The sequence below is a fragment of the Cervus elaphus genome, chromosome 23 (genome assembly GCF_910594005.1).
Source record: "Cervus elaphus chromosome 23, mCerEla1.1, whole genome shotgun sequence".
NCBI classification, from domain to species: Eukaryota; Metazoa; Chordata; class Mammalia; order Artiodactyla; family Cervidae; genus Cervus; species Cervus elaphus.
In genome coordinates this window covers 37,729,006-37,753,364 of record NC_057837.1, presented here as the reverse complement: position 1 = coordinate 37,753,364, position 24,359 = coordinate 37,729,006, and the positions used below count along the sequence as shown (strand labels likewise).

Below are 24,359 nucleotides of genomic sequence, written 5' to 3'. Positions count from 1 at the left end.
AGACTCTTGAGAGTCCCTTGGACTGCAAGGAGATCCAACCAGTCCTTCCTAAAGCAAATCAATCCTAAATATTCATTGGAAGGACTGATGCTGAAGCTGCAGCTCCAATAGTTTGGCAACCTGATGCAAAGAAGTGATTCCTTGGAAAAGACCCTGATGCTGGGAAAGATTGAAGGCAGGAAGAGAAGGGGAAAACTGAGGATGAGATGGTTGGATGGCATCACTGACTTAATGGACATGAGTTTGAGCAAGCTCCAGGAGTTGGTGATGGACAGGGAAGCCTGGCATGCTGCAGTCCATGGGGTCTCGAAGAGTCAGACACTACTGAGTGACTGAACTGAACTGAACTGAAGAAAAGGTATTTAAATACCTGCTTGGCCAACGGACGCAGAAGGCATTGGGATTCACAGCGACCTGCAGGGAGTAGCTGATTTAAAACTGAGTATATGATAAAGACTGTCCAAAGATAAGAAGCCATCCCAGCCATGTTAAGTGGGCAGATGAATTAGAACAAAGAGGAACATTGCATAGGATCACTTACATGCCTGGACCAGTTGCCCCACTTGGTAGAATAACGAACTAGATGGGAAGTCTTCGAGACATTCTCAGCATCACCATGGGGAGGCAGGTACAGCAAAGACTGGAACCAGTCGTATAAAAGCACCCATGTCTGGGATTCTGACCTTACTAAGGTTTTCTCCCAAGGGGACATGTGCGCCTGACTTCAAAGTTCATTGTCTTTCCTTCTGGCCTGCACTCATCATCAGGGCCCGGGGAAGTGTCTAGACAAGAAGGGTGTTCCAGGAGGACTGACATTGGTTGTGGATCTACTGCAACCTGGGGAGATGTCTAATTCCATTGCACAGTTAGGAGGATAAAGAGGTTTTCCCCAAAGTCTGCCTAGCAGATGGGTCATCAACATGGTGGTCAATCAGCTGCAGGGCATCACATGCCCAGTTGGACCCAAATCAAGAGGCTTGATGGTGAGCTTCACCAGGGCCATTTCACATTCAAGTGAAATGGTTTAAAAAGGCTATAAAGAAAGTCTCCGGGGAAGAGAGAGAGAGAAGGCAAAGGTGGCAGAATGTCAGAGTTGACTCCAAGTAGTGTTTGCATCACTTGCTAGGTGTGAGCAAGTTAAAGTGCAGTGTGTAGAGAGGAATAATCTGGCCAGATTACTGAGAAGCAAATGAGAAAACAGTTGATTTTTGCAGGACACACAGGGTCTCCCAACTGTTGACTTGGGAGTTTATTCTTTGCTACGCCTTACTTGCAACTATTTGGATGACTAGACAGCCTCACAGGACATGGAGAAGGGCAATTATTTAGGTATATTTTTCACCTTAAATACCTGACACTAAGTGTACCTCATTATCACCTCCTGAAGGGAGGAAGGAATAAATGAAGAATCCTCTGTTTGTCTTAGACAGATCTAAGATGTTGGAGTATTTCCCCAATCAAAGGATTCTGGAGCGAAGTCATCTACTTATTATATATGCTCCACACCATTCAGGTGTGGGTCCCCTGGGACTTTCATAACTCGTTACTCTATTCCATTGCTCACGACTCTGGGTGTAGTGAGTGCAGTGTTCAACCTAATGAACAGCAGTAACAGGTGATCACTGATGCTGGGGACATCGGAGACCAAGTATCTCAACAGCTGGGAAGTGACTTTATTGCAAAATGGGATAAAGTTAAATGGGGGCAAACAAGAAAAAAAGGGGGGAAATGAGGACAAATTGTAATGAGTAAGGCCACCAGCGAACTTCCTCTGGGTGACTCTGAGGGTGAGAGGAAGGCTCTGTTACACTTTCTGAAACACAAAAGACCCACGTTCACTTCCTGTGGGATGACCCTCAGCCCAGGGTCAAAATACAGCTCTGACCCATCAGTTCTGTTTCTGGCAGCTATCCCCCAAAAGCAATAGCGTGTATGCACATAGCAGCATGAAACACGTAGTGAAAAAGTCTAAAACAAATTTAAAAAAGAAGGAAATCCTGTCATGTGCTACAACATGGGTGAATCTTGAGGACTTTATGCTAAAAGAAATAAACTACTTACAGAAGAACAAAGGCTGCCTGATTCCACTCATAGGAGGCATCTAAAGTAGCCAAACGCATAGAAGCAGAAAGTCAAATGGTGGTGGTCAAAGGCTTGTGGAAGAGGGAAAGGAGAGTTGCTGTCCTGTGAGAGTTTAAGCCACACAAGACGAAAACAGTATCGAGATCTGCTTATAGTTACTGGCACTGTACTGCACATCTAAACGTTTGTTAATAGGGTCAACTTCATGTGATGTGTTATTTACCACATACAGAATGTGTCACTGATGTAGCTGAACTGAGAAGGTGGAACCGAAGTTCGTGCTGAGGGAGAGCCAAGAAGATGAAGCTGATTCAGACTGTGGCATCCCAGGAAGATTCCACAATCACAGGCACCAGCTACGTCAATGGTGAGGCGAGGGACTGAAAGTCTGCATGAAGAACGACTGGGGTTACTATTCTGGTTATTGAACCAGAAAGTTTCCACATTGGAGATAACAAGCACATAAAGAGTTGGGAATAGGTGTCATATTAAAAGTGGGGATTCACTAAAATGATCTCATCACGGTACCATAACATTCTCTTCCCATGACCAGACCCAGAGCGCAAGCAGCAGGATGCTGCTCTCCAGGCTGGATGTAGGTGTATGCCCCTTTGGGAAACTGGTATGATCAAGAAATGGGACCTGCAGTTCTTTGGGAGTTACTCCTCACAAATGGCTGTGTCTCCTCCATTCAGGCACGTAGAGGTTCAAATCAATTTTTAAAAATGAATGGACAGTTAAAGATAATCAGGCATTTGAAAAAGCAATCTAAAAGTTTAAGCAAATACATACTAAGTAAAACCATAAAATAGTGGACTCAGGGGAAAGAGAAAATGCAGGGTGTAGAACAAAAGTTTAAAAGAACTAGGAGGAAAACTCTACAGGGAATAGAAGTCTCATCAATGAAATAAGAGCATGATGCCATACAAAAGGAACAAGGAAGAGATCTTGCTTTAAAAAAAATAATGTATATATATATATACACACAACATAGGCTTCCCAGGTGGCACTAGTGTGGTAAAGAACCTGCCTGCCAGTGCAGAAGACGAGGGTTTGATGCCTGAGTCGGGAAGATCCCCTGGAGGAGGACATGGCAACCCACTCCAGTACTCTTGCCTGGAGATCCCATGGACAGAGGAACTTGGTGGGCTACAGTTCATGGGGTTGCAAAAGAGTCAGACATGAGTTAACAACTAAACAACAACAACAAATATATCCATATACATGTTATCTATATGCATACATGCATGCTAAGTTGCTTCAGTTACATATATGTATGCATACAGATAACATATATATGGATATATTTGCTGTTGTTGTTTAGTTAAGTCGTGTCTGATTCTTTTGCGACCCCGTGGACTGTAGCCCAACAGGCTCCTCTGTCCATGAGATTTCCCAAGCAGGAATACTGGAGTGGGTTGGCATTTCCTTCTCCAGGGGATCTTCTCAACCCAGGGATTGAACCTGCATCTTCTGCATTAGCAGGTGGATTCTTTACCACTGAACCACCAGGGAAGCCCAGATGGATATATGGACACACATAAATCTTCTCAAAAAGTAGAACAAAAAGACAAAGAATATGGAAAGGAAACAAGGAAAAATAATAAAACTATAAAGATTAACCTTATAATTTGCCCAACAGCTAACTGATAGGTCTCCAGAAAACAGAGAACAGAGAAAGAAATTATTAAAATAATATTATCATCATAATAATATATACCATCAGTAGCAATAATAATCTCACAACATCTCACTCTATCCTGGGTCTGTCCCTCAGTCATTCAGTTATCAAACTGACTGTCAAGGTATCCTGGTGGTTATGTTTAAGTAATTTTTGTTTTATTTAATAAGGCCCCAAATCACATGAGTAGTGATGCTGACAATTCAAATATGCCAAGGAAAAGCCACAAAGTGCTTCCTTTAACTGAAAAGATGAAAGCTATATACTTAATGAGGAAAGAAAAAAATCATATGCAGTTGCTAGGATTTCCAGTAAGAACAAATCTTCTATCTATGAAACTGTGAAGAAAAAAAAAAATTTGCCCTGGTTTTGCTGTGGCAACTCAAGCTATATAGGTTATGCCCGGAGTGACTGATAAGAGTTTTGTTAAGATAGAAAAGGCATTGAATTTGTACAGTAAGATCTTTTGAGTAAGACAGAGAAGAGAGGCCACTTAACTTTTATTAAAGTATATTGTTACAATTGTTCTGTTTTATTATTGTTATTAATTTACTGTGCCTAATAAACTTTATCATAGGTATGTATGTATAGGAAAAAACATAGTATCTGTAGGATTTGGTACTATCTGTGGTTTCTGGCATCTACTAAGGATCTTGGAATGTATTCCCCAGGTATAATGGGGACTGTGGTATTCAAAAACTGGAATACAAACGTGTGTGTGTGTATGTGTGTGTACGTTGAATCTGAAGAAGTTAAATTCTCATCCTCCATAGAAGAAAGCCAATAGACTATATCTGAGATGGAATAGCACATTCCAGCATACACAGATTATTTTAAAATATGGAGTTAACACAGGAACAGCTAAGCATTGGTGAATAATGCCTCTGAGGGACTGAGACTTGGTGAGGTGGGGCAAAACTGCCATCGGTAATGTTAGGGCTTGCATTTAATTTTTAAAACTGTATTGTTTTGGCAAAATTACAGGGAAAATAAAATCACCTACTCAACTAAATGTGTTCATGACATATGTGTCAAATTGTTAAAGGACAACAGTGAATAAAAGAGCTAAAACAGGTAATTTTCAGAAATCAGTATCAGTCACTTTGTAATTATATACTACAGAATGAAATATTGCTAATCACACCTATCATCTTTTGATCACAAATTAGCACCATCTCATTACATGCTCACACCAACCCTTGAGATAGGTGCTGTTAATATTAACCAAATTTCATAGAGGAGCTTATGAGAGGCTAAACAACTTATGTAAATATATGCAGTTGGAAAATGAACTGGTGGACATGTGCTTAAAATCTGAACCTACCGAAGTTCCTAAACTTGGCCACGAGTCTACACTCCAGACAGACTAGGAGGATACAGGAATTTCTAGAGAGGCCGGAACTCTGGATTCACCCTCTATTCCAGACCAAGCATCCCAGCAGAGTGCAAATTTCCTTGTACTTCAAAGAACATTCAAATCCAATGTAATTTGCTGTTTGATAAGGCACCGGTTTGCATTTAAAAAAATAATTTTGACACTCTTTTAAGCTCACTTCCTACACGTTTTTCATTAAGTTATTTTTAGATTTTTCAGCATGGAACTTAAAATGCTACCCTGAATCTCTGTGAACAATAACAACATCTCCCATCTTTCATCTCTGATCAGCACAGGAGCACACAAAACGAGCAGGGTGGTTGTCACTCATCGTATCACAGATGGGGTATGAGGACCACGGAGCCAAGTGGCTTTCTGTAGCCCAAGACAACAGATGACAGAGTTGTGGTCAGAACTCACAGCTCCTGATCCTCCCCACCACACGTACAGCCCCTCAAGTGGCCCCCACTGATGCCTCTGTCCTGAAAGGGCCATTTTGCTTTTGTCTCATGCCAAAGTTCATGCCTTGGAGAAGCCCACCTCTCTGAAATCTTTCTCAGATTCACTGATTTCTTAAACTTGAATACACCTGAACAAGGAATGGACTCTTTTATAAAGAAAAGCATTTCTCCTTGGCTTCTCTATCTTGACATGTTATTTAAAGTATGTACAAAGTAGAATTTGGTAGCAACTCCTAATGCTTATAGCTCCTACATACCTGTGAAACTAACACTAGTTTATAAGTAATGTACAAACACCACCACCACAAAAGGTACAATAATACCCAAAGAAATACCATTAACTAAAAGGCCCTTTGGATAAGATATAGACCCCTGGGGGTGTAGTGGCTCTGACTGTCTGTCCACTGTAACATGCTCCACATCTCATTCAGTTCTCCACATTTCATCCCTAGCCTGAATGGTGAGAAAATTGACTATTACTGTATAATAAATACTCCAAGAGTTAGTGCCTTGAGTCAATTATCTTATTTGGGTCAAGATTTTGTGGGTCAGAAGTTCAGAAGAGACCCGTCTCTGGGTAGCAGCAGATGGTGTGGCCACTGGGGCTAAAAGGACCGCTTCCAAAGGCTTCTTCATTCCTACGCCTATATCTGGATTCACTTTGGCTATCCTTTTCTACTCATGGCATCTCAGCCTCCCCTCAGAGCAGGTATTCTCAGGATAGTCACACTTTCTACATGGAGCTGGCTTCCAAGAGTCAAGAGTGGAAGCTACTCGGTCAGGTAAGGGCTACATCATAAATATGTTTATAAGAATTGGCATAGCATGACACTTGTCACATTCTACTGCACAAAGTCACAAGCCTCCTCAGATTCACAAGATGGAGAAACAGGACTCTACTTATTGATGGAGAAGGGCCAAGTCATGTTGCAGAAGAGCACACGTGATGAGAGATGTTGTTCTAGACATCTTAGCAAAATGTAAGTTCCCCAGTTTGGCACAAATGCCCCATCCTTTCTCATTAACCAGAGCAATGGTACTAATTGCTGCCAATATAATTATGAATGTGAAGGCTGAGCTTATAAAAAAGCCTCTGTCCCAAGGAGTCACCCATAAAGTTAGAACATGCTTTTATTAGTGTTTTTATTAGTTTTGAATAAAAGTATACCATACAGGGTACTTCTACTGTGCCCATGTCCAGTTTTTCTCCCCTTCCTGAGCACATGGGAGCTGTATCCATCTCAGCTTCTTCAAACTGAGTCACACACAGTGTCTCCTTCTGGCCTGTAGGTGATGAGGAGACATAATATGTGTCCTTTTCAAGACAAAGCATTTAAGAGTGGGTTTACCTCATCATGCTTCCTCTTCCCCTTCCCCTTCCTCTTCCATATTAGAGCAGAGGCATCTCAAGATGCTGGAATCTTCAATAGCATCAGTTGTTGAAAGATTATGTGAATCAAAGCCCCCATGGACCCATGCTGGACATGCAGTATGAATGAACAGTAAATGTTTGTACATCAAACTGCTGGAACTTAGAGGCAACATGATCCAGCCTAACTAATATTTTTATTATTCCCAACATTCTGGTAGGAAATGTGAGAATCCCAACATAATACACTTTCAGGAACATTGTTTTAATTCACACTAAAATTTTTCATGGAGTAGAGGCAAGCAAGGAGAATAAATGGAGAATTAAGAGGGAGAAAACACAAAAATAGTAGATGGTAATGTTAGCTTTTCTGCTCTGGCAAAAGTTATTGTTATTTGCGAAACTAAATTTTTTAAAGATGAAGTCACTCTCATAGCTTTGAAATGCTTGAGCACTCATTTGTAGACATTTGCATTTGCATTGTGATTCCATGATAGAGATGACAAATTGAGACAACTTATTTCAGATATTTGGACTTTCATTGTTATTTAATGCTACAGGTGGTAAAATAGAAGCAATTAGTAAGGGTTAAGTGACTTGCCCATATTGCATGAGTAAGTAGGAGATGAGTTTTTTCTTAATGCTCTGAAGAAGTCAAACGACAAGTTATATTTTAGCCATGGAGAATATGACCCTTGGCCAAGTTATTCTTTTTCTGAGACAGCTTAACTTACTCATTAAAAAGGAATCACTGTATTAAGTTTGAGAAGAATCTGATTTGCTCTGCACTTGAGTGCCACCTGGTATACTCTCATGATTAGCGTTGATGATTACTCATTGATTTTGGTTTTTTGATTAAAAATTTTCATGATTAAACATCAACCGTTTGCAGATGTGTGGACAAATTATCAACTGAATTCAAATTACCTCTAAAGACCAGATTGCAAACTGGTTGGTCTGGTGATTTTGGTCATGTGAACAGCTGAATTAGATTGCTCCCTGGGAAAGAAACTGATTGCTCAGAGAGCAGTGCACACAAACAAATCAACTAGATTCAAAGTGATGCTGTTAAGCTATATAAACCCAGTCTTCAAATAGCCTCCCTGGCGAGACCCTGTTTTTCATTTAACCTGAATGATGTTTGTGGGCTGTGGGTACTTTATAATTTCCTTTCAATATGAAGTCAGTGTGAGATATTCCGTGGAGTTTATATTAATAGATTTATATCATCCTGGACAAAGGCTTTTGAGCTTTGTCATTTTTTTTTTCTGTTCTATTCAACCTTTTTATTAAGAACTGGTTGAGGATATTGATGTTGATCAAAATCAGACAGGAAGGTTTGTGGGAAGGAATGACAGGAAGGTGGGAAAGATACCGAATTAGGATCCAAGAAAAACTTAACAGGTCATAATAAACTTTAATAAGATGAAAAATTCAAAAATTAGAAACAAGTCTTTGCTTTAGGACCAATACACCAATCTTCCAAGGATGGGTGGATTTGCAGCACATCTGAGAAGACACTAGAAGTTCTGACTAGTTGAAAAGTCAGTATTAGTCAACATATGATCCGTGACCTTTAAAGAAGGATAAAGTGATCCGATGGTATGTCCATAGGAGAACAGCCTTCAAAGCGTGAGGAAGGAGACTCCAGTGCTACTCTGACGTCATCAGATCATAGTTGAACTGTGTGTTTAGTCCTCGGTGTTCAGAGAGGTGGGATAAGGAAGGACAGGAAGTCAAACCAAATTAGTGTCTTCAAGAACTAGGAATGTTTATTCTGAAGAAGGTCCAGGGCCATAAGAAGTATATTCAAATGTTTAAAGGGTTCTCACATGGAGGAGATCATTTAGCCCCAGAAAGCAGAACCTGGATGTGTCCCAATGTATTGGGATTGCCTTAAGGAAGAATTTTTTTTTAAAGCTTTCATTTTCCTGGGAGAGATTTTTTTTTTTTGGCTGCATCTGGTCTTCATTGCAGTACATAGGATCTTTATTGCAGTGCCTGGGCTCTGTCATTGCCCCATGGCATGTAGGATCTTAGTTCTCTGACCAGGGATCAAACCTGCGTCCCCACCTAGGAAGGCAGATTCCTAACCACTGGACTACCAAGGAAATCCCAAGGAAGAACTTTTATGTGGACCACCTTTGCAAACTGTGAGGTCAGTGGGGGGTTGTGGGGGGGGCGGGGGGTGGTGCTGGGGGAGCTTGCATACAGGTGACTTGTCCAATACTGAGTCATCCTGTTTGGGGAAGTTGAAGAGGAGGGACTGAAAAATAGAGCCCCATGGACAAATTTGCTCTACTGACATATTCTCTTCAGTTTTTTCATGTGTTAAGAATCTTTGACTAAGCCCCTAATATATTTAACAAGCACAAAGATTTTTTTTACTAAGGTTGGCATTTCCTGATTTTCTTGAAACATTGGCATATCTGGTAGCCATGGATCTCCATTTTTGTGAGATAACAACCATCTGAGGAAGCTGTTCTGCTCCCGCCTGTGAAAGGGTTATGCTCCCAGGTTCTCCACACTCTCCACCACCCCTTGTTGTGTCCCCACCTAGAGGCAGAAGAAGAAGTGATCATGTGTCCACTTGCTTGAGTTACTGCTCTGCTTATACCCAACCCACCTCAACTGGTGACTTATTTGCCCAGCCTCTCAAAGCATTCTGTTTGTTATCCTGATCTGACACTCTGATTGACTGTGTTAGAGGACAGAATTTAGTTAGAAATCACTGGTTTTCCAACTTTTTTTTTTTTTTTTAGTTGAAATAACAATACCTCTGCTCCTTCCCACCCAGTTTGACAAATGAAATCTCACACCAAATCCGCAGATGTAGAGAAGGGACTTGCAGACACAGTGGGGGAAGGAGAGAGTGGGATGAATGGAGAAAGTAGCATCAACATATATGCACTATTATGTGTAAAATAGATGGCTAGTGGGAAGTTCCTGTGTAACACAGGGAGCCCAACCTGGTGCTCTGTGATGACCTAGAGGGGTGGGTTCGGGGGAGGAGAGGGAGGTCCAAGAGGGAAGGGATATATGTATAATTATGGATCACTTCTGTTGTTATACAGCAGAAATCAACACAACATTGTAAAGCAATTTTCCTCTAATTAAAAAATGAATTAAAAAAAAAAACAGGAGGAAAATCTATTATCTTTGAAGTGAATGAAAAACCTCTATCTCATCATCTCGTGTTTCCCTTGAGGCAAGAAATGGAATTTTAGGGCTCTGATGACCTGGTTTGATGAACGCATGATGTGAAATTTTCTTCTAAAATTTGGGGATACTAACATAAGGAGTAGTTCTTCCAAGCATTTTAGAGCAGCAGTCACCAACTTTTTGGCACCAGGGACCAGTTTCATGGAAGATAATTCTCCTACAGATTGGAGAGAGGGATGGTTTCAGGATGATTCAAGCACATTATATTTATTGTGCACTTCATTTCTATTATTATTATGTCAACTCCACCTCAGATCATCAGGCATTAGATCTTGGAGATTGGGGATCCCTGCTTTAGAGTATTGATTTAAAGAAAATTCCCATTTCTCATATGAAAATAAAGATATGCAAAGGAAGGATCACAAACTAGCAGGAAATCTGGGTTTTGGTTCTGGCTTCACATCAACCAGGGCTTCCCTGGTGGCTCAGATGGTGAAGAATCTGTCTTCAGTGTGAGAGACCCATGTTCGATTCCTGAGTCTGGAAGATCCCCTGGAGAAGGGAATGACTACCCTTGCTTGGAGAATCTCATGGACAGAGGAGCCTGGTGGGTTACAATCCATGAGGTTGCAAAGAGTCAGAAGTGACTGAGCGACTAATACTTTCAGTATTTGCACATCAACCAGCTGGAGGAACCCCAGATATAAACATCAGAAGGGACCTTCGAAGGCTAACCAGTCTATACTCCTCACTGTGTAGACAAGGAAACTGAAGAGAGGGGGATAAAATGACTTGACAAGGAAATGTGGCTGGTTATTATCAGAGCTGGTGTCAGAAGCCAAGAATGACCTTGGGTGGCACACCCTCCATCACAGTCCTTTTGCCCCTCCCTTGGCAGTTCTTTGAGTCTGTTTATACACAATCAATTTGTGAACCACTCTGGTTTTCTTTTTGGAGAAGGAAATGGCAACCCACTCCAGTATTCTTGCCTGAAGAATCCCATGGATAGAGGAGCTCGGCAGGCTACAGTCCCAGGGTCACAAAGAGTCGGGCACGACTCCTTCCGTTCTCTGGGAGGGCTTTCCCCTGTCATTTTTCCGAGATGTCCTTACAAACTGACATCCATTAAGCAGTCCTTTACGTGAGGGGGGCTACTCTGCTTTTTCAAGCGGAATGGAAAGCAGGAAAATCGTTTTGTCTTACCTGTTTTCTCTCAGGCAATTAGCTCTTTATTGCAGACTGGGATACACTTGCCATAGAAAAGATGGAAAACACAATATTTTTGGTACAGATAATGGGAAGCCAATTGGATAATCTCCAGCAACTGGACTGTTATTCAGAAGTGAATCTCTTTGTCTAGCTACTTCAGTCATTTCCTCTACTCCACTCACAAGGGTTTGAAGCTACTGGAAACGGTAAGAATTCAATTCCTCTCATTTTTCTAAACTCCCTTGACTTGGACTGAAGAGCAGAAGCTTGCTTTTGGATGAAGATGTGATCACAAACAAGTCAATGGACATCATAAAAGGAAAACGGCTAAGCCAGTTTCAAAATACTCGAAGAGAGTTTCACAGTGTTTCGTTTTGTTTTTTTAAACATTTCTTAGACTTATCCATGAATCATGATCTTAGGAAAATCCATAGCCAGATAGACATACTTATTTTAACCATTTGCTTGTGTCATCATGAAGGAGCACTGAGAACCTCCTTCAGCTAAGCATTGAATACAGTTCACTCTGGAGCAGCGGTCTCCAGAGTAAGGAAGCTGCTCAGATCTGTCTACCTACTAGACATATTTTTACATCTTAACAGGGAATTATTTTAAGAACTCTACCTTTCTGAAATACATGAAAATGTGATCAAGGCAGAATCAACACAGCTTGGATTTTGTATTTCTGAGTTGGGGATTAAGGTTCTTTCCTGTGGGTCTACAGTCCAACTTGATCTGTCTCAGCTTTTACAGTTTCTTAAAATTAAAAAGAAGTGTCCAACTCAGATGTCCCTCTTGCCATGTCAAACAGAGGCTGTTCCTGGGTAACTCCACCTAGCAACTCACAGAACTGTCTCTTGGCTCTGAGATATTGCCTCATTGGCCTTGAGGTTTTAGAAGCTTGGTTCTTAATCATTCTGAGTCAAATGTGACTTCCCTGCTTAAAAATACACCATCCAGCCCAGATACAGCAGTGTCTGGTTGAGATAAAATTCATGCCACCATTTTTATTTCATAATCTCATATGTGCACCATGAATTTCAATACTCGTTCAGAAAAAATATGTTGGAGATGGAAAAACTGAAGAAACTCACATTCCATCAGTATTTCTAGGTGGTTCTAGTGAGAAATAATTAGAGGGAATTATATACAAATACAATTATATCTTGATACTCTGGTAAAAGTGAATGAGTAGGACACATTGACTAGATGGGGCTTTGCTTGACCTCTGACCCTTTTTCTCTGGTATCTGTCACTTCTCTATTTCCCCTGCTGGCTCCCAGTCATCTTCCAGATTTCTAACTGTCATTAATAGAATGCCCCGGGCTCAGTCCCACACAAATTATCTTCTCTATTTGCACTCATTTCTCAGATAATTTCAACTTGTCTCATGGCATTGAATGCTATTAGTAGATGGGTGGCTCCCAAACTATGTCTCTAACTCCAACCTCAATCCTAAACTTTTAAATGCACTTGCTTGGAGGGAGGAGGCAAGATGGCGGAGGAATAGGATGGGGAGACCACTTTCTCCCCTACAAATTAATCGAAAGAACAATTGAACGCTGAGCAAATTTCACGAAACAACTCCTGATTGCTAGCAGAGGACATCAGGCGCCCAGAAAAGCAGCCCATTGTCTTCGAAAGGAGGTAGGACAAAATATAAAAGATAAAAAGAGAGACAAAAGAGCTAGGGACGGAGACCCGTCCCGGGAAGGGAGACTTAATAGAGGAAGTTTCCAAACACCAGGAAACCCTTAAATGCACTTGCTTATTTTACTTGGAAGCTCAAAGCAACTCTCAGATGTTAACATGTTTAAAACTTGTCTCTTGATTCCCTACCCACTCCCAATCAATGTGCTTTTCCTCCCATCTGTCCATCTACATAAAAGTCTACCTACTCTGTGCTCGAGTAACTCAGGCCAACTGCCTTAGTTACCCTGGCATTCTCTGTTCCTCTCCCATTCCTTATCTAATCCATCAACAAATGAATCAGCAAATTTGAAGACTCTACCTTCATGAAACATCCCTACATCAGACTTGTTTCTCACCACTTCGACCAGCTTCTACCCTGGTTTAAGCTGCCATCCTTTCCCCACCATCATTCCTGAAAGATGACATCACCTTGCACTGATCTCCTAATTTCCAGTGTGCAGCCCCATGCCCACCCCATAGTCTATCATTCACCCCCAAGTAGAGCAATCCCATCTCATTCAGTCAATCAGTCGATTCAGTCCTTATCCTGACCTATACTATCTTCTGTGATCTTGCTTCCTTGCTGATTTCATTTCTTTTCCTATTCTCCTTGGCACACATCTTCCCAGTCTTACTGGCATCCTTGTTGTTCACAGAACACATCAAACATGCCCTGGACGGGAGGCCTTCCTCCCTGGATGGGAGGAACCTTTGCTGGTTCCTCTGCTGATGATGCCCTTTCCCCATGTAGCCCTAGGGAGATCTTCCCTCCCTCCTTCAGGTCTATATTTAAATGTCACCTTACCTGGATGCTTTTTATTATTTTTATTAAATACTAACCCCCTCCCCTGCCACTCCCTCTTCCTTGCAATTTTCTGTTTATCCTCATCACTCTTTTCCCATCAGTCATGTAATTGCTTTTTTTGTCTGTCTTTTCTCTCTGTCCTTCACCCCACTAGTATTGATACACAAGCTTCAGGGGAAGAGTACTTGGTCTGTTTGTTTCCCTGTTGTGTCCAGTACTTAGACAGTGTTCAGCATGCAGTTGAACTTTGTAAATACTTGCTGAATGAACACATGGTTTGCTAGCAAGCAACTAGATAGTAGATTATATTGTGAGTTTAATGAGCATACACAAAACGCTCATTTTAAGGCAATATAATAGAGGCATTTTAGATATTTAAAGATATTTCCTTTGCATCTCAGGGAAGCCAGGGGAAGGATTGAGGTAAGGCAGGTCAGGGGAAATTCACCTTAAAAACACTGAATTTTTTGGTGGAAAGTCCTAAAAATTTGCCAGCTCACCGTGGGAGAGTCATCATCTTGTGAATTACCAGGATGATACAAAAGCACTTTCTTCTTTCCATGTTGCTTTCCTCTGTGTTAGAACCTCTTAGAAAGAAAGTTACGCCTGCCCAGAAGTCTACCAGAACGGTGTCTTCCAGAGTGTTTTTCTTTCTCGTTCGGCCGTCAGGCAGTGTCCGCATAAGGGATCATTTAAAATAAGCTCACAACATCTAGAAAAAGCCTGACTTACTCCTTAGCAGCTTTCTCTGTGCCTTTCTGAATCCATAGTAAACACATCTCCCCTGTTCCCCACAAAGAGTTAATTACAGCTCTCGCAGCAGCTCTTTGAGGCAGGAAGCCAGGTACATCTGCAGCGCCCAGAGGAGACACAGAAAGTGCTCCCTGCTGAATCGTGAAGCCAGCAGATTAGGGCAGATTCATTTTCCCTTGGGTTAGAACATCGCTAAAGGCGGCTCTCTTTTGCTTCCTCCCCCAACACATTGTTCCTTCTCCAGATGCTGTAGTCACTCTCAAAAATGTGCACGCCATAAAGGTTTATACTTGCTGAGCCTATCTGTTAACAAAGAGTCTAGAAAATGAATTTGGTCACTAGTTGGGAAGCTAAGTCAGTATCTGCTCCACGTGGGTTTCTCAGGCTCACCCTTTGGGCTCCAAGTGTGGTCAAAGTTGCATGTCTACAGATTTACTTTTCCCTCTGAGCTCAATGCAGTCCAGGGAGAAGGGCAGTGAGGGAAGCTGGGCTGCCTAGAGAAAGTTGCTGACCCTAGAGGCATGCCAACATTGCCACAAAGGCAAGGCTTGGGGCAGAATGTTGGCCCCCATGGTCTCCGGACCGTGGTGTCGCTTTCATGACCATGTGATATATCACATGGTAAAAGGGACTTTGTGGATGGAATTAAGGTGACTAATCTGCTAAAATGTAGAGAGGGGGATTATGTTAGGTTATCTGGATGGGTCCAATGGAGTCCCAGAAGCCTAAAGCAGAAGAGAAGCAGAGAGATGTGAAGACAAGAAGGATCAGATGTGTGTTGTTGATCTGAGAATGAAGGAGTCACAGGAGAAGACACTGCAACCCTGTTCTCAGAAACATCTTTTATACACTCAACTCCCCACCTCAGAGTCTGTTTCCACAGAATCCAAGCTAAGACCTGGTCTTTGTTTACTCTTTTGTAGAGAAATCACACCGTAGGGACAGAGTTCTGAAGTGGGTAACATGTAAAGTATGCATGGTCAAAATGAACTTTCAACATTTCTTAGGAAAGTTAAGAAACCAATATACTGTGTCTCAATGCATCACAAACATGTGGAATTTCCTAGGAACCCAATCCTGTCTCATTGTTCAACACACAGCAGATGAACAAGCTAGCTTGGACTTAGGAAATATTTTGCGTCAGAAGTATTATTGTTATTTTTTAAATTTATTTTTAACTGCGGATAATTGTTTTACAATGTTGTGTTGGTTTCTGCCATACATCAACAGGAACCAGCCATAGGTATACATATGTTCCCTCCCTCTTGAACCTCCATCCCACCTCCTATCCTATCCCACCCCTTAGGTTGTCGGAGAGCATCACAATGAGCACCCTATGTTCTGTAGCAACTTTCCATTAGCTATCTCTTTTACATATGATAATGTACATGTTTCCATGCTACTCTCTCAATTCGTCCCACACTCTCCTGCTCCTGCTGTGTCCATAAGTCTGTTCTCTATGTCCGAGTCTCTATTCCTGCCCTGCAAATAGGTTCATCAGTACCATTTTTCTAGATTCCATATATATGCATAATAGACGATATTTGTTTTTCTCTTTCTGACTTAAGAAGTATTATCTATAAATGCTAAAGGCTCTCACCCAGAAAGGTGAACTGCTCCCGCTTTGAACTGGGAGGGAAAGATGTGGGCTGCATCCTCAGATAACTCTGCTTATTCTGGCCCCTGCAGGGCACACACGGGTTAAGCAGACTCCTGAACGTAAGTGCCCACTTTGTTGTTATTTCCCTTCCTTTTTCACATTTCCATTTATAACTCAGTTCATTGAATTCACATAAATCACATAAGCTGATGATAGATCTTCATATTTTCCCATTACACTACTTTTGATTGAGGGAATCCAATTATTAGTTAGTGAGAATGAGTTCTTAAAGAATCACAAGTTCATAAGCAATATCAATCCTCATTTAGCTTTCTATCTAAATCATCTCTGGTATTGAGAGGAGTCATCAGTTTTATTATTTCTTTCTCATCAATCATGACTGTGTGACCCCAGAGAAATCACTTACCCTCTTGGGTTTATTTTATCTCAATGATATTTTAAAGCTTCAAGGCAGAGTGTTGAATCAATGTTTCCTATGGAATCTTCCCATTCTACATTTCTCTTTGTGCAGAGGACCAGGGATATTAGTTTATGAAATCTAAGTCAGTGACAGAGCAGCACCATGCAGTGTGGGGACCCCTTACAAACCACGGGATGGTCAGTACGTCATGAGCCTCCCTAAGTCCCTGTTTCCTCGCCTGTAAACTCAGGATCCGATGCCACTTAATGCACAGTAGATCTCTGAGGATTAACGAGACGATGCCTGCTAATCCTTAGCATGGGTTGGACAGCAGGATTTGTAGCGAGAGATCATAAGCCACTGCCGACAGCTTCTTCCATGAAGCACCTCCATTTCTGCCTCTGCTTGGGGACTTTCTCCCGCATTCTGAGACTCGTGCATAGGATGTGCCAGGGTTTAACATTCAGATCAGCTCAGAAAAAAGAGACAACAGAAAGGCCAACTGTTTTTCTGGTGGGACAGCTCTGAAGCATGCCCATGAGACTGAGGCTCAGCTGTCTACAATGCAGACCTGCTGTAAACCTCACCCTCTGCTTCCTTTTGTCACTTCCCTCCATCAACTGACTCTTCCTCTTGTGCATCTGAGGATCAGCCTCCCAAATAAGTGACCCCCTTCCAGGTCCTTGTGCCAGGATTTGCTTTGTGCAGGAACCCAAACTAAGACAGCAGCCTTCAACAGACACGAGCCAACCTTAAGAACCATTATGAAATTAAACGGAGGAGAGGAGGCCCTGGAGAGATTCCCCTCTGGGCTCTTCCTCCTCAGACATCTGGCTCCTGCAGAAGTGTCATAAGCAAGATCTTGAAGGACTGTGTAAAGACTGTGTAAAGTGCTTTTCCCTCACTTACGTACACAAGGTCGCTGGCTGGCTGGCTGGTTGGGTGTGGAGAGGGATGAGCCCAAAAGCCTTCCTACTAGGTGTTGCTGTAGACGTTCCCTTGCACTTGTGGTTCATTTTTTGTAAAGGAGCTTTGCTTTTGCTAAAAGTGTGTGTTTGCTACTTCAGGGTTCTCGAGGAGAGGAAACAAGGTACATAGGAGCAGGGAGGGAAAACCCGAGGAAAAAGGGAGAAATGATGCTAAATTTTTCTGTGCACTCATTGGGGAGTGATTTGCCTCTTTAAAGTGGGCAGTGTGGTTCCTTTTATCATGATAGAAAATTGAGCTGATAACAGAGCAAGAAAGGTCCAGGTCACTGAAGGGGTCACATGGTTCAAGTGTTACTGAGACAATCCTTGAGGGGTGGGTTTGGGGCTGGGTCTCATCCAGTTTTCACCAATAATAAAAAGTATGTTTCCTGGGCCTCGTCTCACCTTCTCTATCTTCCTCTGGCATCAACTTCACTTTGTTTCAGTTCCCCATGTCCGCAGTTTACTATTCTCTGCAGTAGACGTGCCAGAGGCACCCATGAATCCTGTTATCCCACTCAAGAGTGTCTCTTGGGAATTCCAGCTAATCTGTGTCTCCGAGGCCCCAGGAGTTAAAGGAATTTCAAACCTCACCACTGGCTAACTCTCTACTTGCATAACTTTATCAGTGGACCATGGGCTTCCCTGGTAGCTCAGCTGGTAAAGAATTCACCTGCAATACAGGAGACCCCGGTTTGATTCCTGGAGGAGGGATAGGCTACCCACTCCAGTATTCCTGGGCTTCCCTGGTGGCTCAGATGGTGAGGAATCCACCTGCAATGCAGGAGACCTGGGTTCGATCCCTGGGTTGGGAAGGTCCCCTGGAGGAGACATGGCAACCCACTACAGTATTCTTGCCTGGAGAATCCCCATAGACAGAGGAGCCTCACGGGCTAGAGTCCGTAGGGTCACAAAGAGTCAGACACAACCACATCCGTGGACCACAGAGCTCTTATAATCATGTATCCTGGATGGTCCTTTCCCTGTGAGAATCTCAATTCCAAATAGGTTGCTCCCTTGCTGACCAAGAGACCTAAAACCAGGGTGGAAAAGATGGGGCCAATATTGGGGACCTGAGTCAGTTTTTGGCTTTCAAACTCGTGTGTGACTCAGGCACACACCCACCTCTTTGTTACCTTCATTTCAAGAAGGAATAACAACTGTTGGTCCAACTCATGTTCCAAGGAGATGAGAAGATGAAGAGAAGCAGCCATGAAGGCCCTCTGGAATAAAAGCATGACAGCAATTCAAAATACTGTTGCACTTGCTGTACTATTTTTAATAAACTCACTGTGTCTGTGTTTCTAAATAAGTAAAATGATTAAATCTATCAGCTTTATTTCTTCCCTTAGAGAAGACATCCAGAAGAGAAACCAAGGAATTCCTATCCATTTCTTAGAGCAGGATCTCAGCACCACAAACCTCGCCAATTTAGAGTCAAGTATGAAGAAAAAAACAACCTATTAAAAAAAGAAATGTACAAAATGGAAACAATTTTTCTAAGGTATAAAAATCAACCAACCAAACAAATCAACCTATTTTTTTTGGAGGGGGGCGGTTATAAATTCTTTTTAAAAGGCACTAACATGATGGATTTTCTGTTTTCACCAGCCTCGCAGGCTGGGATGTTCTCAGGTGTCCCTGTGACATAAGGACAGAACACACCCACTGGGGGAAGGCTTGGTCAAAACCAAAACAAAAAGTGAGGGAAGGCATTTTTCTCCATGACATTTTCTATTTGAAAGCAGATTTTCCAGAAGATAATTGTGTTTTATTCGTCTCTTCTCCAACTTTTAATCCAAGTACAGTCAGCCTTCTGTATCCACCCTTGCAGAACCCATGGATACGGATGGCCAGCTTCTCAATGGCACTTACATAAGGGGCTTGAGCATCTGAAATTTGGTATCTGTGGGGGTCCAGGGACCAACTCCTAATGGAAACTGAGAGACAGCTGTGATCAAATAGTTATATTAATTAAAGGAAAGACACGAAACATACTAGTGGGTTGTCGTGATCATTACAAATTACTGTGATTGATGCTAGGTATTTGAAAATGCTTGGAAGCTAAGAGCTTAGCGGTTATGACAAAATTTTCATGTAACTCGTGGAGGAAGAAGGTAGATGAATTTCTTTGCTTGTTTGAATTGCTGAAGGACCCAAAGCACTTACAAGCCATTCCCAGTTTCTGTCAACCACCCGAGTTTCAGTTACCATAATGAATCCATTAAAAAAGCAATATCAATTACGGTATTATGAAGTCCCGCAAACAAAGAAAGCCTGATTCACTCATTGTTCACATTTTTACAAACAGATCACACCAGACATGTCCAGTTAGTTTTAAAGAACAGACAAAGTCCTCTTTTTTTTTAAGGTTGTATGGTCTATGAGATTTTTAAAGGACTACCCATTGAAACTAACTTTTGTAGGTTTTTGGAGTGCACTAAAAACTCACAAATATGCTCTGAATAGATCCTTAAGGAACATAACTGACTCACTATGCGGTCATGTGCTGACACCTAAGGTCATAAGACCTGTCAACACTCTTGGATGAGGAAGAAGCTAGGAAGAAATAGCTCCCATGTAAAGAATGCAGAGGAAACATGTAATATTCTTTGAGACCAGGGGAAACAAGAAAAGGTTTCAGTGGATTGATAGGAGTTTCTGACTTGAAACAGGTTTAAAGAGAACCCCGAGGGATAATTGGATGGTCTAGTATCACTGCTGAGAAAAGGAAATAAATGTTTGAAATTCTTAAATCAAATATAACTTTCTCAACAAATGACATTCAGGTTATTTTGTTGTTGTTGTTAAATTATCTGGCTTCCATATGACTAGTGGGAGTTTCTTATTGAGTAACTGAGTCTTTAAATTTTTGAACATATTTCATTTCAATGCTCTCTATGTCAGATGAGCAGATGTGAAGGACTGTGAAACAAATGGTTTGTTTATTGATTTATTTTTATTTTTTGAAACAAATGTTTTAAATAAATCTATTTCCCAGCAGCTTTTCAAGTACTTGTTGAATGTATGTGGTTTGATATGTTGACTGTGGACTATAGTTTGGTTTGACTTTAAGATTTATTGATGCCGCTCTAAGCTAAAGTTTGACCAATGTCATAGAGGCTTTGAACATGGATAATTTGCTCTTGACCTTGATGCTGGGAAGGAATTTTCAGTTTTCTTATTTCATTCTAGCTTTGGGTTTATTTATTACACTTTCAAATTATGTTAGCTATTTGCACTTTCCAAACACGTTGTTCTTGCTTCAGTGGTTACACTGTGACTTTGAACATGATCAGGAACACAGAGGGACTTTGGAAATTAAAAGCTGGCTATTCATGGGATTCTCAGTGACAAGACTTGAAAATGATGAAATGAAGTGGTTTCTTTCATCCACAATTAAGATTGTATTTAAAGGAGGCCCTGGAAAGACGGCAATACTTCTGTTTCCTAATGGATACCCATTTTAGAATAGTAATGAAAGCATAAGATGAGAAGAACAATATTATTTCATGGATTAAAACCCAGAAGAAAAAATACTAACCATCCATCTACTCATCTGACAGTCATTTATTGAGCATCTACTGTGTACTCAGAATGGTACTATAGAAAGATACCCAGAAATAAAGACATAATTTTTGCTTTTTAGCATCTAAATGATGTTACACAGCATTATGCTAATCCTCTTAGCAGAAAGAAACGGAAAGACAAGGGAGCACCTTTAAAACAGTCTGCCTCAGAATATTTTTCTTAGCTGCTTCCCTCCATACTGATGAACAAATGTAAACATACTGAAAGTAGCACTGTGTTGGTGTGGACAAAAGCCCATGTTATCCCTTTCTAGTCTTTTTCTTCTTTTCCTTTAGCAAAAAATTTAGTAGTGAAATGAAGGACAAACATCCTTGAAATTTCTGATCTGGAGCCAAAACAAATCAGAAGTTTGGTCCTCTATCTTTGTCTTCTTTATTTCTTGGGCTGGTAGGAGAGCTTGGTTATTTCTTTGGCTAAAAATCTACTTAGGTAGATTGAGCCCTGAGAGCCTGTATAAGCTAAAACCATCCTGGGAATATGTGCACGGCTCCTCAGACTCTGTATTTGCCTTAACAAACCCGAGAATAGCAAGTGAGGATGGCCAGGAAATATTGCAAGGATGGGGTAAGAAGGAAGCTGGGGCGGCAAACATGATTCAAGTTGATTGGTCTATGAGACAACATGTTTCAGAGAAAGATGAAATAACTTGGTCTTTTTTTCCCTTTCATTAAGCCCTTTTATTTCACCTGTGCCCTTTTTCACTGAAATATCACCAAGTATTTTAAATAATCAAGATTTTTTTCTTGGTGGGACTGTTTTTTTTGGTGTGGCAAAGCAATGAAATAGATATTTTGCTCTATTGTTCAAATAAGTATAACATTTTATTTCATTTATTTATTAATTTTATGATTCCAATCATAGAATATTTATTCTTGCTTCTAAAACAGTCCTGGTAGGGAACTCAGGCCAGTGCCTTGCTTCTCCTCCATGTGGTAATTCAGGGACCCAAGCTTCCTCCATATTGTGACTCTGTCATTCTTTATTATTATTATTTACTTATTTTTTAATTCGAATATAGTTGCTAAAACAACTTGCTCTTAAGATCTTGATTCATGAAAAGTAACTTGCAACATCTGTGCAAGAGACAAAAACATCCTTTTCAGCTACCTGGTCCTTCCCCTCTCCTGTCTATTCTTCCAGTTTCTTCTCCTCCTGCACCTTGTTTGAATGTGCCTGGGAACCCTCAAATTGAGGTGTCCTAACTCAATGTATTTGTCTTTTGTTGAAGTCTGTAAGTCCACAGGACTCACAGCATCCTTATAATACAGCTGTTGTACTTTCCATTATTTTTTTGTTTAAGAGTAGTCACCCTCATGTTTTGGTATCAGCTGATGCCCAAACTAGGTAACCCCAAGAATGCCATGCACAAAAGACTCAGGCCTTAATCTAACATTTGGGAACAAGGCAATCATTACTAGCAGGGTTTTTTTTTTCATTTTGCAAACAGTGATGAGATTTTATGCTTTATTTCTTTTCCTAAAATGATTTCATTAATGACAGCAGCCCTGACATCTAACCTGGATGAGAAGGCAGGTAAAAGATACAAGAGATTTATGACCTTCAGTTTCACTGTTACCTTCTCTTGTTCTTTGTGGACAGGGCAGATAGATACCCCCAGCAGGCAGAGGCAAGTGGCTACCAGGACCCTTATAATGGGCAAAGGAGGGAGAATGGATGCTCCATTTGGATAAAATAGATACTACTTTGAGGAGAAAGACAAGTGACTGGAATCACCAATGCAGGATTTCCTTCTTTATTCCCCATCCCATCATATTGTCTTCTCTTTCAGAAACATCTCTGTATACTTCAAGAATCAGCATTTCAAAGATCGTTTCAAGTAAGTGCAAGAATAAAACAATCTTAACCTAATAGTCTCAAGGCGTCTCTCTGAACCAAATGATGGCTTCTTAGTTTCACTGTTTCTTGGTTCTCTTTCCCGATCCAAACCTCTTAAGCATCACTTTCCTTCTCCCCCAGTTTCTTTTATGTGTTTCTCTCTGAATGATCTCGGGGCACTGTCTTCAATCATGGAAGAGGAGAAACACAAGGAACTTTTAAGAATTATATAAATAAAAGTAAATAATTGATCATAAAAGGTAAGACTGTGGGGCAGGCATGAAGCATTAGGAAAACCAGCGTCACTTGTACCAGGGTGGTCATGGTCCACTGGTACCTTTTCTGGGTACACAGGTGAGACAGGCAGGATTCCCTGCCCATGGGCTTCTCAAGGGTGTCCCCAGACACTGAACTGGTACAGTCAAGGTCAAGGCTGTGATGACAGAAAAGAGCTTCTCTCTTAAGTAATGGTGCCAGCTTCTACAACAGACCCTTTAAAAATGCTTGGCCAGGGCCGACAGTACAGATATCTTTAAACCTACTGCAAAAGCAAAGATAAAGTGGATTCTCAAAGCAGTGTTTCCATTCTAGGGAATGTGGGATCCCCTGGGTTGAGGAGTTCCAGGAAAATTGCCTGTGGCATGTCAGCTGGTGATCGGCTGGGGGAGTCTGCTTTATCTGTATTCCTAATTAAAGTCCACATTCAGCGCAGTCACATGTTTCCATGAAAAGCCCCACCAGAATGATTCTAGATTCCAACAGCTCAAAAGGAGTCTCATATGTAAATGTCTAATTCAAATGTCTGCCCTCTTTACATCTGTGTTCCCCATGTCCTGGGCAAGAGGGCATGAAGCCTTCAGTGTACAGATAGCAAGCTTCCTGGATGATGACTTTCCCTCTTGGTGAGCTGTATACAAGAAATCAGAACCTCCCAGTTGAATGAGTGTGGGGCGAGCAGAAGGGGTTAGAAGAGAGAGGGCTCAACGATGCCCAAAGTTTCTAGTCTGAGAAAACAGGAAGTGGGAACACTGGAGAAGGATGCTTATGGACAGGGTGATGAGTTTGGTTGTAAGAAAATTGGATTTAAATTTCTAGGGAGGGGAAGGGAGTAGAAATTGAGACCTAGCGTCCAAGAGAAGGTAAAGATTGGAGTTCAGAGTGGGAGTCCTGAGCATCAGGAAGACAGGGGGCCTGGGTGACATAGATCAGAAAGTGCTGTGATGGGCAGACAGGCAGAGGAGGCTGTGGACTCAGTCATGTGTGGACAGGAGAAGCCAGCTGTCTCCTGCAAGCTGATGGCGCTGGCCCTCTCATGTTCCCATTCACCACATGGGGCATGGCAGTCTCCTCAGGG

General features: G+C 41.6%; 1 protein-coding gene across 1 annotated transcript in view; it reads right to left on the bottom strand.

The window, feature by feature from the left end:
• The window catches only part of PCSK2 (proprotein convertase subtilisin/kexin type 2), a 232,919-nt gene that overhangs the window by 181,865 nt on the left and 26,695 nt on the right, over positions 1–24,359 (bottom strand). The window lies entirely within an intron of this gene.